Here is a 16,796-nt window from a genome sequence, read left to right as displayed (position 1 = left end):
AGCAATGTGGTAACTCACAATACGCAATATATATATATTATGTATTACCTCTACACGAGATGCATACAAATATTAACCAAGAAGAACAACATGCGCAATTGACTAATGATGTATCAACTCTTTGGCACACGACGAGATCTTCACCTTCATTTCACATTCAAGTTTTCTCCGTCCGGAAGCCGAATTAATACCCAGATGGGGATTCATATGAGTCGAATTCACGCATTAATTTAAAATTGAGACGAGAAAATTCTATCACTTTATACATCGGTGATGGAATTTCCCAAAGATAAACAAAATACTAAACTTGGTCTAATTAAATAATGCGACCGTCCCCTTCTAGTCGCTAGGTGGTACCCACTACCATCTATGACATAGCGTTGGTATTAAAAAATGTTGGCTAGATTGAAGGAGTTTATGAACGCATGGTATACTGTAATTTTCCTACGACACTACGACCATAATTGGGTATTTTAAAGAAGAGAGTAGAAAACAGTATTTACCAGATTTATGATCAAGTTAATAAAATAAACGCGAAGCAAAATATCGAAAATTGACCAACCTGTTTGTGGGTTCGCAGTAGGCAGTTGAGTATTTAAAAAAATGGGAACCATCAACTTGTATGACTGTGCAAAACTTCAAATCTGTATTTATTTAGATAGCCGAAATATAGAGGTGGTTTCATCTTAAATGCGATACAATGCAATATTAAAGGGTGATTGAATAAGGGTTTCCGCATTAAAATAATAAAAAAAAACTCGGAAGAATATAAAAATATACAAACATTTTTATGTATAGTGTATTACAATTAGGTATGAAAGATGATGTTATTCAAATGACCCCCGCCACTCATGTGGCATGACGTAATACGTTTATTGACATTTCCTATCACTTTTTGACACAATTCAGATTCTATGCAGGCTATTTTGCGTCTAATCTCCTGTTTCAGCCCTGGAATAGTGTTTGGTTTATTTCTATACACTCTGCTTTTTAGATACCCCAAAAAAAATCTAGGGCAGTAAGATCACATGATCGCGGCGGGCAATTGATGTCGCCGTTACGTGAGATAATCCGACAAGGAAACTTGCCCCGCAGCAATTGTATCGTTTCTCTGGATGTATGACAAGTGGCTCCATCCTGTTGGAACCACAAATCTTCAATTTCGATACCTTCCAACTGCTTCCAGAAAAAATCAGATATCATGTTTCGGTAGCAAACACCATCAACCGTAACAGCATCCTCCGCATTATCTTCAAAAAAAAGGGCCAATTATTCCTCTAACTAACCAAACAGTCACTTTTTCAGGATGCATTGCTTTATGAACAATCTCTCTGGGATTTTCTAATCCACAAATACGAGCATTGTGTTTGTTTACAAAGCCACCAAGGTGAAAATGTGCCTGTTGAAGATGATGATGTCGAGGTTTTAATTCCTGGGTGATTTGGACTTTATATGGGTGTAGATGCAAGTCTTTTGTTAAAATTCGCTGTGTGGTTGAATACGTAAGGCGAACAATGGCAATATATTGATCTGATCGACCTGCACGAGCACGTTGAGGGACTTTGAGGTTAGTTACAGATCCAGTTTGCTCCAATTTTTGAACCACATTCCAAATTGTCCTCTCAGAACGTCGAAATGCATTTTTTGTTGATCGACCATTTTCATAATAGGCTTGCACAATTTTTACACGTTGTTCAATCGTATATTGCTCCAGGACAAATTTTGTTTACGTTTTGAGGTTAGAAATCTCATATGATAATAAACAAATACAGTGGCGTTTCAAAAATATTTCAGATTGTAATGCGGAAACTCCAATTGAATCACCCGTTATATTCGGCCCATCCTGATTTCTCGTCTGGTCTCAAGACGAAGTATCTCAGAAGTTGTGCAGTAACTACAAACTTAACGCAGAACAATACACAATCATAGCTTATTCTTCTCCTTAGGTGTCATGCCCTCGAGAACATCTACGATAAATTGCACGGTATTTCCTTCCAGCGATGTCGAGCTCTTAGCACTTAGCTTCATTGGCCAGTTTTTTGCTTTGAATTTTTCGAAAATTTTTAACAATACAGCACGCAGTCACATAATATTCTAAAAATTACAAATCAATCACTATTTTCATTATATTAAATACAAACTAATTTATTTGGAAGCAAAGTTCTAAATTTAAATTTTAAGTCCAACATTAATTCTTGATTGTTAGTTTTTAAATTAAAAAAAAATATTTTTATATAATACATCAGTGAGTTCAAAAGAGAAATAGTCATGATGAAAGCTTGTTGACAATATTGTGCGCTTGTTAAATTAGTTACTGTGTAACCATCCGAGGTTCGCCAAAGCATACCGTAAACAAAGATACGGGGAGCTTATTGGCACGTACGCTTGGGAATGAATAAACAATGTGCTTTATTTTGAGTATTACGCTACGCGTATTCCATTCAGATCTGATAGTAAACAAGCAGACGAAAGAAACTACGCCCACAGTGGGACGTGAGTATATGCACATTTTTTGCCTATTTTTGTTCCGACCTACCAGAACATTTTGGCTGTTCAAAATTCACATCAGTCGTGCGTATTGATCTCCAGCAGCTAAAATTATATAAATAGAGTTGGTTGATTTAACAAGTATTATTTAGCAAGTTTTCTTGAAATATATTTTTTAAATGCAGTATTCACATTGACCTTGAATTGCTCCAACATTCGAAGTTAAATTTCGTTGCTTTAATTGAATTTGTAAAGCAGCCTCGTCCAAAGAAAAGTGATCCGAAGATAAAACAGTTTGCATTATCCTGCATTACCCTGCTGGTGCTAAGATTACGATAAATATTTGCCTCGTTTTATTTACCCCGGGTTTCTTTACATTAGGAAATCAAATTAATTTCGTTGGTTCACTGTTAACTGTGTTATTAACAAATGTGTAATGGGTAATGCCTAAATTTTTGTCGGTCGGTCGGAATCAGATACATTGTGTGCATTGCTCAATTTGTAAATATTGTCGCGTTTATTAGGAATGTAGTCACTATGAGTCGCGAACCAATGCAAAACAAAATGTATAAGCAGGTGTCATCTATACGATTCTTTGCTAGAATACTCTCCTAATAGTTGAACTTCAAAGTAAATCATTTAACTCGTCTAGTGGAAAAGTCAACAGTTCCAAATAATTCCCAATTAATTATGGAAAGGCGCTCTTTTCAACGAGATAGAGCACAGGAAATTGTCCAGATGGCTGGAATTTTCGAACGATAATCTGAACTTTGATCTTATCGGATGTTTCGTATTAAAGTTGTCCTTTAAGTTTTGGCTGCTTTTATACGGAGTGATTATATATAATTAAATATCAGAGACGGAATTTTCTATTTTTTTTTTTTTTGGTAGCGTGTTACTTGATTTTTTTCCTTTACCCTTAAATCTAAGTAGTGCCAATACAAATCCAATAATAATATAAATAATATCCATTTGCCCATTAAAATAGGGTACGGGATGACAGCAACCTTTTATTCTTAGTAGAAATATTACTAGCGTAAAAGAAAAGCTCCAAGGACGACCGACGGCATCTAAAAAGAGTGGTTACAAAGAAAATAACTCTTTATCGGAAGATGCCTGGAGGAACGTTTTAAATGAGAATAAGACCCTCCATCTTATGAAGAGACGGAAAATGTATTATTGTCGCTACAATTTTCCAACAGAATTCGCTCTTTAACATTGTTTTAGGTTCTCCCTTTATTAAGGTCGATACAAAACGGTGATACACACCTTTTTAACATTGAAAATCGTATTTCCGGTTTCCGAAGTTCCGGCAGTTGTCATTGTGAGAATATGACCCTGTGCAATTGGGAATTGAAGCTCATGGCACACGTTCGGTTTAATTAATTCGTTTTTCGATTGACAAACAATTCTCGCTTCTTTAGATCTGTGTGACATTTCAGATCCGAATAACAATTTGGGCATGCAATTCGAATTTAACGGGAGGCATTACTTGTTCCTGTTTTCAGATCAAAGAATCCTGCAGCCAATATTGGTAATCCAAATCGTTTCGACATCAGAACTAACTCAAAGGGAAAGAGAGGGATAAACAGAGTGATAAACACGGGAGAGAGATAGACAGAGAAAATCCAGGGAGAGAGAGAGGGAGCATGATCGGAATACGATGGTGGGGCGAGCGGGGGGCGAGAAAGAGACAAACAGGCAGTTAAGCTAAAACCCACACATACTAAATTAACACATACACGCATCACAATGTGTTTCAAAGCGCCTGGCAATGTCATTAATACAAAATTAATTATTTCAGAATTATAAACACACAGACGACGTATTGGGATCCAAATGGTGCAAACGATGCTGCTGTCACCCGACGATGATATTTACAACAACTTCCTATTTAGAAGAAGTACCCACGCACGTATCTTCGAGGGCATTCTGTCAATAAGGTGGGCCCGGTAGGGAAACGCCTGTTTGCACTATAATATATCTCTCTCACGCTCCTACACTGACACACCCTATCTCTCCCTCTCTATGTCTCTCTTTTTCTTCCCTTTCCCACTCTCTACACGCACTCTCTCTCTCTCTCTCTTTCTCTCTCTCTCACACACTATTCACCCATTTTCCCCCCTTCTCTCTCTTGCTCGTTCGCGCTCGCGCGCGCGCGCTCACATACACACACACACACACGCACACACGCACACACCCAGACACCCACACACACCCACACACGCACACACGCACACACCCAGACACCCACACACACCCACACACGCACACACCCACACACACACAGTCTAGTTACTTATTTGGGGGACCAACAACCAACCGCCAAGTAGCGATCAATCCACTTCAGCTTCGCGTCCAAGACAAGCAGAAAAACAGCAAACGCAGAGCTAATGAACAGAAATGTATCATTTAGTATTGTTTATAAATATTTTTCTAAATAAATTCGTTTAATTTCCCACGTGCATTTTATTCCATATGGATGCTCCAAAATTTAAGAGTCATTCTTACTATTGAAATACCCACATCCACCATAAATTTTAAAATGGACTAGAACACCACAGACTTTTGGTAACTTTCGCGGTGTTGCTAGATTGTGCAAAATTTCCCTAATTTTAGGAAACTTATACTTTTTGATGAATTTGAAACTTTAGGGAAAATATCGAATTTTTGTAGGTTTATTTCCCCGATATTAGGAAATTCTGCAAAAAATTCTGCAGAAAACTCTGTTTAAAAATTGGAAAAGTTCTATGACGTTCTAGAACATTTTTAAATGTTTGGCGGATGCGGTAATTGAGCGTTTTGGGTAAAGTTGAAATACCGCCTCCACCATAAATTTTAAATTTTATAGACCGTCCTAGAAAGTAGTCATTAGATCAGTGGTGGCGCGGAGGTGTGAAAAGTTAGGATTTTTAAATTGTTGCGCATCCACTTGTCAAGAAAAATCTAATAAAAATATGAAATTTTAAGAAACACATTCAAAATTTACACATTTATTTAATAAATTTTTATGCACATTTCATTATTAATAAACACATTATTTATAAATCTAATACAGGAACACTCGGCGTCTTTTGTCCCAGATTCTAGTTCTGTAACAACCAAACCAAAATATTAGTAAAAATGACGACTGCAATTTTAGCACTTAAGGTCGTTTTCACAATTCGACTCCATATAACTCAGTTTAAAAACTTTTTATTGGTTAACTGAATTTCTTTGGGGTCAGATACAGAGTGTTAAATTTGAAAACTAACACTAACCTGCATCTTTTTTAAACTAAACTTTTGAACAACCGAATCCAATTATTTTTACCGAAAGTCGACATTAACACACGTATAAAGGAAAATATGTTGAAAACTTACCATTACATTCCGTCTTTCGGCGTTGTTGACAGGATTCTGAAATGACGTTTCCATCTGCGCACGCTCATGGCTGTATCCTACAGCAAGATTTCGAAAAGTCGCCCAGCTCTTACTTCTTACCTTTTAAGTATTATCCGAAGTCAGAATCTAAGTATGAATAAAGCAATTTTGTTCTGCGAAATGCTGATGTAGTTCAATGTTTCCATAACTTACACTCACATTCAGATGCCGATTCACATACACAACGAGACGCACACAAAGACGGAGACTTACAGAGAGACAGATCCTCACATTTCGAGACTCACACACTTAGACATAGAATTACACATAGCCAGAGACGGAGAGATAAACAGATACTCACATTTTCTCTCTGTCAACAAAAATTGAAAATAGGACGCGTACACGTAATTTAATATTCAATTCGCTAAAATCTCTATCAATATTTGATCGCATTTGTCCGAGAAAATGTCGACCAGCAGAGATCTATTTGCATAACTGCAGAGACTTGGCATTTGTCTGAAAAGATATGCGTCAGCCCAAGTCTACTTCCAAGTAGAATTAGACCTTCGTTAGTAGTTCGAGAACAGTTCAACACATGTATACATTCAGGTCCTCCATGACACAATTAAAAGCAAATCGCCAAATGTGACGCAGTATCGACGACAACACGTACCGGAACTGCGATATTAAGCCCCTTTGATTCTTTGTCGGCAGTTTAACAATACTGCGCTATACCGAATGAACAAATCTTTAATAATTAAAATTGGAACTGTTTGGCGTAATATTTGACATTTCACGATTATTGGGGATAGGATTCCCAAAATCGTAAAAAATCATCTAAAATTATTCTATGATTTACAAAACGTGTCAAATGGATTGCTCCAGAAACTCTATGGTGGAATAATGGTTTCCAATCTTAAATTATCTCTGTGTGAGTCATTAATTATAACCAGGTTATCAGAATATGCTGATTCAATTTATGGCCCGCTTTAACGACGACGGATAGTGATAACAGAATCCAGAAAGTTCGGAATGCTTTGCTTCAGATGTTCTTACAATATTAGAAAACATGTTACGTTAGGAAGCCATTTTTACTTTAAGAAAACATTTTTGTTTATATCAGCCGTTTTATTTGTCGAAATAGCACTTATAAAAGAAAAAGAACAGTTGAAAGCTTTTACCTTGACATAAGACGGCGTGTAGACAATAGACTTTTTAAGCGACTTATATTTAATTGAACTGAGGTGGCTTTTACTTGATGAAAATCCATTTATCAAAATAAATAAGAACTAAAAGTTCAGATTTTCACGAAATTATATATTATGACATGACAATCGTTTCGACAACACCGTGTCTTTATCAAATGTTTTTGATATTTGATAAAGATACGGTGTTGTCGAAACAATTGTCATGTCATAATATATAATTTCGTGAAAATGTGAACTTTTAGTTCTTATTTATTTCGACTTATATTTACTTCATTGCAAAAGGTTAAATACATGTATTATTTATAATGAGAAAGATTTTTATTATAATTGTTCAAATTATAATAAAAAAAGCGAAAAAAAGTTAAGTATAAAAGCGCTATTTTTGTTTCGATTTAATGTTTCCTGCTCTTCGGTTAATAACGCCACAATAATAATAATAAAAGCTAACATAAAACAATGAATTCATAATTTCAAATAGCAAATAAATAAAAACAATTATGGTACACAGTTAAAATTGGATTAGAGTTCATAAATGTAATGAAATTTGTCCCTGAAAGATTTCACACGTAAATGACTCGACGGCCATTTAAGGAAAACGCGGAAATGTATCTTCCACACCTGTACATAGATCTCGCATAAAAGTAATTACCTCGGCTAACGTCGGTCTAACTATGAAGTGCACTGCGAAACATAAATCAATGTGCGGCTTACCGCTATTCAGTTAGAGTATTTTGGGACTGCTGTCACGGAAAATGCATGCCGCATAATACTCCACCCACAACATTTCGAGCATTCGTTTTGCGTTTATTGTTCGGCCTTTATTTAATTCGGAACTTTTACGTTTGCAGGGTGTAGCGGTATAGAATACGCAAAAAATGGAAAATCGAAACCCCCACTCTGCAAATATAAGAACTGCAATGTGCATTGCTCGAATTCAGTGCATACAGAGGTGATTTTTATTCTGATATCTGCATTTTTCTAGTATAGTGTGCGTCAAAATATATCGTCTTGCCTTTTGACACGAATTATGGAGTCGAAACTCTATATAGCGAACTTGAAGGGACTGCTTTTTTTTGTGTTCTGTAATATTTAATTATTTTATATACATATTTTAACATCTACTTAAGAACATTTTATATAAATATTTAAGAACTACACTTAATGTTTCCAATAATCAAATTTATTTAGTATGCCAATACGCATCACGTAATTTGGGTTGCTTGTATTTTCAAATTTCTCTATCAGCTTGACTGAATATAGGGCTTGTTGGTGGTGGTCCCAGAACAACTTCTTCATCTTCTTCTTCCTCTTGGTGCTCTTCCTCACCCTTTCTTGCTTGTTGTAATATGGCTTCCTATGTCAAGTCTGCTGTTGTAGGCAAATCCTGATCTATCACCATAAAATGTTGCAACTCCTTGTCGGCGTAAACTTGTAAAAGTAATTGTTGTTTGAAACTGTTTGAAACTCGTTTAGTGGCTGATCGTCTTATTCGTATTCCGTCTCGGTATTAGATCCGGCATGACGATAGGGGTGTTGAATTGTTTCTGCTGTCACTTCTTTCCAAATTTTACTAATAAAATTTACTGCATCTAGCATATTAATGGAAAATTTGTCTTCGGACTCGATCATTTCCATTAAAATGTTTTTCCTATATCGACTATTTATTACGCTTTCAATTCAATATTCCGAAGATTTGGAATATGGGGATGTCCAGGGCAGCTTTCTAAGAGAAGTAATATTTTCCGCCCATTGAATTCTGCATCCCATTTCCGTATCTCCTCTTCAAAAAGTTGCGATGTCATGCAGCCAGACTTGTTTGCCTTGTAAGTGACCGGCAAGTGCTTGATGTTCTTAAAACATCGTGGGTTAGTTGATTTTCCAGTCACGACTAGCTTCCTTTTTTCTATCCCACTCATATTGGCAGCTACTAACACTGATATACGTTCTTTGGAAAGTTTTCCATCCACACACTTTTCGCTTCGAAATTTAAAAGTTTTATCTGGCGTCATTTTGTAAAAAATACCAGTTTTGTCTGCATTAAAAATGGTGTCAGTCTGATAGTTTTGGCCACGTCTTCTCCAGCCAATCGTTAGTGACGTTTCTGTTGACATGACGGGCTTCGCCGCTTATCTGTCCATAATTTATACCATGTACCTGTTTGAACTTCCCCAACCATCCTTCCGAAGCCTTCAAATCGATAATGCCCAGCTGTGCAGCAAACTTTTCTGCTTTTCGTTTTACGATAGGCGCAAAGAGTGGTGGATAAAGACCCTGCTGTTGGAACCACTGCAACATTGCCCGATCCAAATCTTCAAATTTTGGCTTTCTTAGTTTTTTACTAGAACTGCCTGCCGCTGCAGCCTGGATGACGTGCCCTTTTTTCTTTCGGCAAAGATAGTGAGAAATTCTTTATACAGAGTAGATTAATACATAGCTTTGTATGGAGACCTAATTTTGTTCGTAATACAGAGTTCCGCTATAGGGAGTTTTCACTGTAATCTGCAAGCGGCAATAAAAGATTTAACGGCTTTTAAGCTATTTTTAAATATAAGAATTAAATTTTTAATTATGTTACACCATGAGAAATAGTAACAATAATAGTACCAGTGCAACACTAAATAGATACAAATTATCAATAATTACCTAAATAAGTACATTTTTATTTCAAATCTAATTCTGTTTCACAGGTCATTAAGATCGATTAAAATGTTATGTTATGTAATAACCTCCATTCAATTTTTAAAATGCATTTTCCAGCTCACAGCAGGTATATTATTAATTATTAATAACTTTTTAATTAAATTTACATATTTACACAAATGTTCCATGGGGCTATTCGGCACTGCCACTGATATCAGCCGACACGACTCACCTATGATTACATTATCTGTCGTATAAATGTGTTAATTACTTTGTTAATTTTTTTAATTACTTTTCTAAAAACAACATACCAGATTTAAAATACTTAAATACTGCCAGCAAATAGAAAATGTTGTAATTGTCTTACGATTGATAAGGTAAAAAAATGTTCACTACCTACAATTCCTAATTTATTTGCTAAATTGGAAGATTATTGCTGTAATTCAGAAAATAAACTCTCTAACTAAGCCGCCATGCAAGCTAATATATCGTTCAAATATAAGAAAGTACACACGTCAAAAAGAAGCTTTAGATCGGCAACCGTGTTTAACGGAGCTTCTTTTTGAAATATTGCCCAAGGGCTTAGTAAGGGATCTATACACTAATCAATTTTTGTTATTTAGGTTTCATATGACTTTTCGTAGCAATAATATGAGATTAGAAAAATCGTTAAGCTTTTAAATGCGGCACCGTTTTTCTCATTTCGAGGCTCGTGACATAAGGGATTAAAATTTTACGATGCAGCCCGGCATATAAACGCTCCTTCGATGGAATACTGGAAATATTTTGTTTTACGATTTTGCGAGCAGAATTCGAATACGTATTTCATCGAATTTTTACCACTACGTGAAAAATTTAATAGCGCCGAGCTGAATGCAGTGAAAAATGTAATTTATAAAATAAAACGCGCAAAGGAAAAAAAACGTATCTATTGTTGAAATGCATTGCATACGTTCTGTATTTTCCTATCGATGTTTCGACTTTGTTCTAACGTCGTCGCAGTCCTAAGCTTCGGATCTTGTTAAGTACTCATTACCAAATTGTAGTGCAATTTAATTTCTTGTCGTAATTAGAAATTTAATGACAATTATTATGAAACGCGAAATGTCTGAAGACGGATGCCGCGTTGATATTTTGATAATTACACAAACGATTCAAAGCAAATGGCTTTTATACAGATACATATTATTATTCCCCAGCAAACTTCTAGAGATGACGTTTCTAGCTTAACCCCATTGAAGCATCGTGGAGACGACGGTGTCGATAAGCATAATGCTCCCGGCGCAAAACGGATAAACACACGCATTACTGGAGCGCTCGTTTTGATATTTTATAGGTCGAAGAAAAAATCTTCCGCTTAATTTCAAAAAGTCGAGGCATTTTGAAATCGATAAAAAAGCGGTCATCAAATTCGGCCGCGCGCGTACCCACAGGAATACTCGACGGAATTGAGTGTTATTTGACAAAGCAATTCAGCTGCTGCAAATATCGATTTTGGATTGACCCGCCACCCCTCATAACACACTGACAAATATAAGTTCGAATAATTTACTTATTCCGGCATGTTTGTAAGATTTGTACTTAATTTTGACCTGTCACTAACCAAAACTGTTTACATTTCGTTACTGAAGAGAGTCATTAATGAGATCAAGTAAATAAAAACTTATAAAGAACTAAGAATAATGTGAAAGTATATAAATTGTATTAAATATTATTTTAAAAAATCCACTACTTACAATACAATCTCATTTGTAAATTAAAATCATCATGGAGTCACGGTCGTTGGAGTCCAGAGAAACAATAATAAATAGCCTTTATTATAACAAAAAAAAAACAATATACAATATTAATATTTTTCAAAACAAAGTAAATAGCTACTCTATTGAACCGCTAAAGAACTATTTATATAATTAATAAATTGCGCACTAATTATTGAAATAAAAAATGTGAACGATCTACGAAACAAGACACTCTGATGATGTGGCATCTGTACCTGTTTCTTACGTTCACAGAATGGATAGTACTCCTAAGACTAAGCCGCTCTCTCAGCAAGTGGAAAAATCATTAATAATAATAGTTGGAAATGTTGGAACCCACACTCTAAAATGGCAGCTTGTGCAACACCAGCAGTATGGACAGGTGCGTTATCGTGCAAAAAGGCACTCCGATGATGTACTCCTAGGAGTAAACCGCTCTCCCAGCAAAGTGGGTGAATCGAGGTTACGCATAATTTTCATAGCGAATATGTTGAAATGAAGAGCTTTTCTTTGTTCCATTTTAAGCCAATTAAGTTGACGATATGCAGCAGATACATGGTCATATTCTCGAAGACCCATAATAAAACGAGCACAAGCATTCTGCAAAGTTTGAATACGGCATTTACACTCGTTATCAATAAAAAAAAAACCATACACTACATCACAGTAGTTAAAATGTGAGAGAACAAGTGATTCACTTAGTCTAAAATTTAAAACATGCCTGTTACTATATAACATTTTTAGTGAGAAATATGATTTTTGAAAGATATTTTTTAAATATTCACGAAATCTTAGATCACAATCTATGATCACCCCCAAATTTTTTGCTAAATCGACAACGGAAAGTTTAATATTATCTAACATTATATTAATATTTTGTTTAAGTAGCTTAACTCTATTTTTATTTCCAAATATCATTAAATGCGATTTTGATGGGTTTAGCTTTAAATTACAGGCACGAGAAAGTTCACTAATCGTGTAAAGATATTGATTTATAAATACCTCTGCATCGATGCTACTATGAAAATCAAAACAGCAATACAATTGAGTATCGTCGCTATATGCCTGAACTTTGCAAAAATTTAAAGGTTTTAAAATGTCAGAAGTGTAAATAAAAAAAACGGCCTTAAAATGGAACCTCGCGGCACCCCAGAGAAAATTTCAATTTCTTTCGAATCACAGTATGTTTTATGACATCGATTTGAAAAGGGTACTTTCATAGCCGTGGACCATCAATTTATCCAAGTCCAGGGAATAGATATTCCTGATTTTCCTTCGAAACTGTCTAACTGCTCTCAAATATCGTCGTCTCTATTAAAAGTGATTTTCTGTTCTGATTTTATTCGTAACGAAAATTTATTTCCTTCAAAGATTTTTCATTGTCCAACTTGACGTATTTATTTTTTTTAAGTGAAATGAGTGTTTATTATTATTTATTTCCTTTTCTCCCTGTATTTCTCTTTGATGCACAAGTGGGTATATTGTTGACTGTCCAACTTCAGTCATATTCGAAAACATTTCAAATAATTTTGCACCTCTCACTTACCCGTATCTCAGCAACGAATTCAGAAACACACCCCATGTTCAAGAACGAACCTTGCCAGCAACTGCTGTAAAGTAATTAAACTTCTAATTTTAAACACTAACTAGGTGCTCGCTTACCATCACCTTTGAAGGACTTGACTATTATCATCACTACGTTTAAGACCAAGTTCAATAATAATTTAAAACTTTCTCAGAGCATAATTCCGCGATTTCATCAATTTTTTTTTAATACAGTGAACAAGATAAAACACACTTATTTAAGGTAAGGTAAACCAACAATTTATGTTCCAAATTTGTGAAAACGGGTACAAAGTTTTTGAAAATTATAACACCGAGGTTAATTCGGACGAATTTTATAGGGTCTAAAACCGGCCAATTGTTAACAGATTATTACCAAACGACTATTCGACGATAAAATAGTGTAATTATAAATCAATTTTAGCGGCCAACCAATTGGTAATTCCCGACAGTTTTTGACAGCAATTTACAAGTGCGATGAATTATAACACGGTTAAATGTTTGAAGCAGCTTATAAGGCCGGAACATAGAATAATCCGATCTGTTTATATTTAATAAATTCTGCTAATTTCCTTAAGATGAATGCCTCCTGAAAAAAAAACATATTATAGGTTAGTTGGCTGACTCCAACGCATTCGCCGAACTCAAGCGGAACAAAACTAACCACCCGAGGCCGAATTCAAAAAGTAATTATGTCTAAACTGCATTTCATTACGAAGCCCAAACAAGAGCACCCCACATGCATAATGTTATTGTATGTAAACAAATATGTAAACATGCCTGCTGGGAAAATTAATTGCCGTTCTCTATGTGTAAACAACTAACATTTGCTAAAGAAAATATGTCACTCACACTTCTTTGTATCAAAACGATGGGACTTTTATTATGCATTTTTGTCTTTTTCTTTATTATTTGATTTTTAACCAATAAGATTTAGCACCATAGCTGTACATCGAGAAAATTTGGGAAGGCATATCTAATAGAATAAAATAACACTTCAACCAAATAAAATTATATTCACCTACTTTTGCCGCCCTTCTTCTGCTTCTCCCCCAGTCACAATCGCTTTTGCCATTTTGCACTTTTCCCAAAAATCTTTTGCTTTCGCTGTTAAGCATATTTTTAACTGACTCGCTTAGATATTTATCGGATGGATATTACATCTGTTAACAATTTGCGAGTTGGGAGTTTACCAGAGCCTATGATATTTGCCATTCTTTTTGAGAATTGCTACTAGTGCCATACTTCCTGCTTGACAATTAATTTTTGTATTGCATAGATACACACATACGCATCAATTTTTCAGCCGCTTTTAGAAGAAAGCGCGGGAAATGCAACTCTAACATAATTAGCATCACAAAAGGGCCATTACGTAGTTGTAGTTGTTTAAAACTTAATCATTAACTCCATGTTTACTTGACAAGTCCCGGAAACTGCGAAGGTCGAACTTGTAACAGAATACGAATCATTAAAACTTCCCGAGGGAACAAAAACTTTTCTTGCGGTGCATGTTAGAACGCGGGATGTTTTGCACTTCGCCAGGAAGAAATTGCTTAAAGCTTTGGAGATTACCTTAATGTGTTAATAAGGTTTCTGTTGAAAAAAGAAGTCTACGCTAAATCGGTCAACTTCAATGCTGTTATAATAACTTCAATTCTCGTAAAATCGGACGGTGAAACCGTGGTTTTCTTGGGAAACGAGTAGGTTGAGAAAACGATCACTCTCAACTTTAGGTTATACCGCGGAAGTTTAGTATTATAGTCATATTTATGTTTTTGTTTTGTGTCCTGTGTATTGTTTCAGCCCACGTACTTTTCTGTGGGCAACAGCGTTCGTACTATATATATATATATATATATATATATATATATATATATATATATATATATATATATATATATATATATATATATATATATATATATATATATATATATATATATATATATATATATATATATATATATATATATATATATATATATATATATATATATATATATATATATATATATATATATATATATATCATCCTGTTGGCTTCTTCAGAGCTTGGCGAAACGTCAGCAATTTCGACTCAGCAAAAACCGACGCAGGAGGAATCGAGAAGTTTTGTAAAAAATATAACAAATAAGTATTTACGTCATTTGAAGTCCCCGTGCAAATAAAAAGAATTTAAGTGTATAAACGGGAGTTGACGCTAATTGATGCTCACTGTTACAGAAAATAAAAACAAAATTGCAGTAAAAATCGGAAATAAAGTTGCCAATACCATTAGGAATTTTTTCGTTCTCTTTAATAATATCTTTGTGTATTGCAAAATGTACCTAAACCCACCCAAACCTTTAAATTTCCTTAATTTTCCTTCTACGCCAATTTAAACGAGTTGAAAATGAACAACTGTGACATGACATTTAACTCGGCATTGCAGTTCCCAACTATATTTCCCGAATCAGAAATGATTTTATCCAGTTCAAAGCGCCCGCATCTATTATCACTTAACCAAATCCATCCCTTTTTAATCAAATCCAAATATTTTCGAATATTCAAATGTGGGTTAGAATGCAATTATTCCGCCCGGGCAACACGAACGTGTTCAATTGCTTCCGGGAAATCTTTTAATTGAATATTCGCCATCCCGATTTCAATAGATACCTACGTCCCACCAATGTGCTAGGCATTAGTAAACTGTCATAAATTGTTGGCCGTTTCTCAGAAATAATGAAAACCCTATTAGGCAACTGCGAAAGTTTACAATTTGAGCGAGTCTCGCAAATTAGAGGTATCGATATAGAATGTCAGTTTCAGTTACAGCCGAGTCTCTGGCATATTTTGGTTGCATAACATGTACATATAATTGGTTCTGTTCCAACTAAATTGCCCTATAAAATTCCTGGCGAAATAGACAAGATGCTTCCCGTGCACGGGTAATAATGTTAACAAATTACCCGGCTGCCATTTTAATTTATAGTTGAAATTTAGATTCAACTTCTTGAACAGTGGAACAGTCCACAGATATTTATTTATCCGTTTGGCCACAAATTCGAACTTGATAATAATCATAATGTCCTGTTATTCGAACATAAAGGCAAAATAAACACATTCCAAGACGCGCCTCGTATTATCCGGATTGGCTGTTTCCGATGTATATTTCCCAAACGATCGTTTATTTATTCGCAATGCAAAGACGTAGTGACGAAAAAATTGTACCGGTACCCAACAGCTCTTAACTAAATTGAAAATGCAACTATGTCAAAGCCATACATTATTTTGTTCTCCGCACGGGCATAGATATTGAATACGACTGGAAATACCTCGGACAACTAATGCGAGTTGAGAGTATTGAGTTGCATAGCAACGTAATAAATATATTCCGGCACCGACGAAATTTATCGCGGAATGCACTGAATCAGAATCCGATAGTCAAATAGATTGTTAATTCGGCACCTGCGTCAAATTCGACGGAGCATAGCGATCCAATTCGAAACAATTATTAAATATAGAATTTTTAATTACATTTTGGCGTATTCGGTTAATGCTGGATGTGACCAAGTCAACGTACCTTTTTTTTAATAAACTTTTGTCTATACTTTTTAATATTTATTTAGAAAACAACCCTCCCGTCTATAATATTAACAATAAACCCATTTAAAAAGCTGTTCTTTTAACAATTAAAACATCATGTTGAACGCCGTTTATATATAATATATATATATATATATATATATATATATATATATATATATATATATATATATATATATATATATATATATTAT

The 16,796-nt window shown here is 34.9% G+C and overlaps 1 protein-coding gene and 1 long non-coding RNA gene across 6 annotated transcripts in view; both read right to left on the bottom strand.

The window, feature by feature from the left end:
* The window catches only part of LOC132695703 (neuronal acetylcholine receptor subunit alpha-7), a 73,742-nt gene that overhangs the window by 52,881 nt on the left and 4,065 nt on the right, over positions 1-16,796 (bottom strand). The gene's annotated exons all lie outside the window — the stretch shown is intronic.
* Positions 5,499-6,326, bottom strand: LOC132708544 (uncharacterized). Its single transcript, XR_009619988.1, has 3 exons — positions 6,211-6,326; positions 5,850-5,969; positions 5,499-5,579 (listed from the first exon to the last, which is right to left on the bottom strand). It is a non-coding gene; the product is annotated as an uncharacterized LOC132708544 (long non-coding RNA).

The sequence above is a fragment of the Cylas formicarius genome, unplaced genomic scaffold (genome assembly GCF_029955315.1).
Source record: "Cylas formicarius isolate icCylForm1 unplaced genomic scaffold, icCylForm1.1 PGA_scaffold_12__32_contigs__length_19106922, whole genome shotgun sequence".
In the NCBI taxonomy this organism is placed as follows: Eukaryota; Metazoa; Arthropoda; class Insecta; order Coleoptera; family Brentidae; genus Cylas; species Cylas formicarius.
The sequence above is the reverse complement of the archived record's forward strand: the minus strand, read 5'-3'. Positions and strand labels throughout refer to the sequence as shown.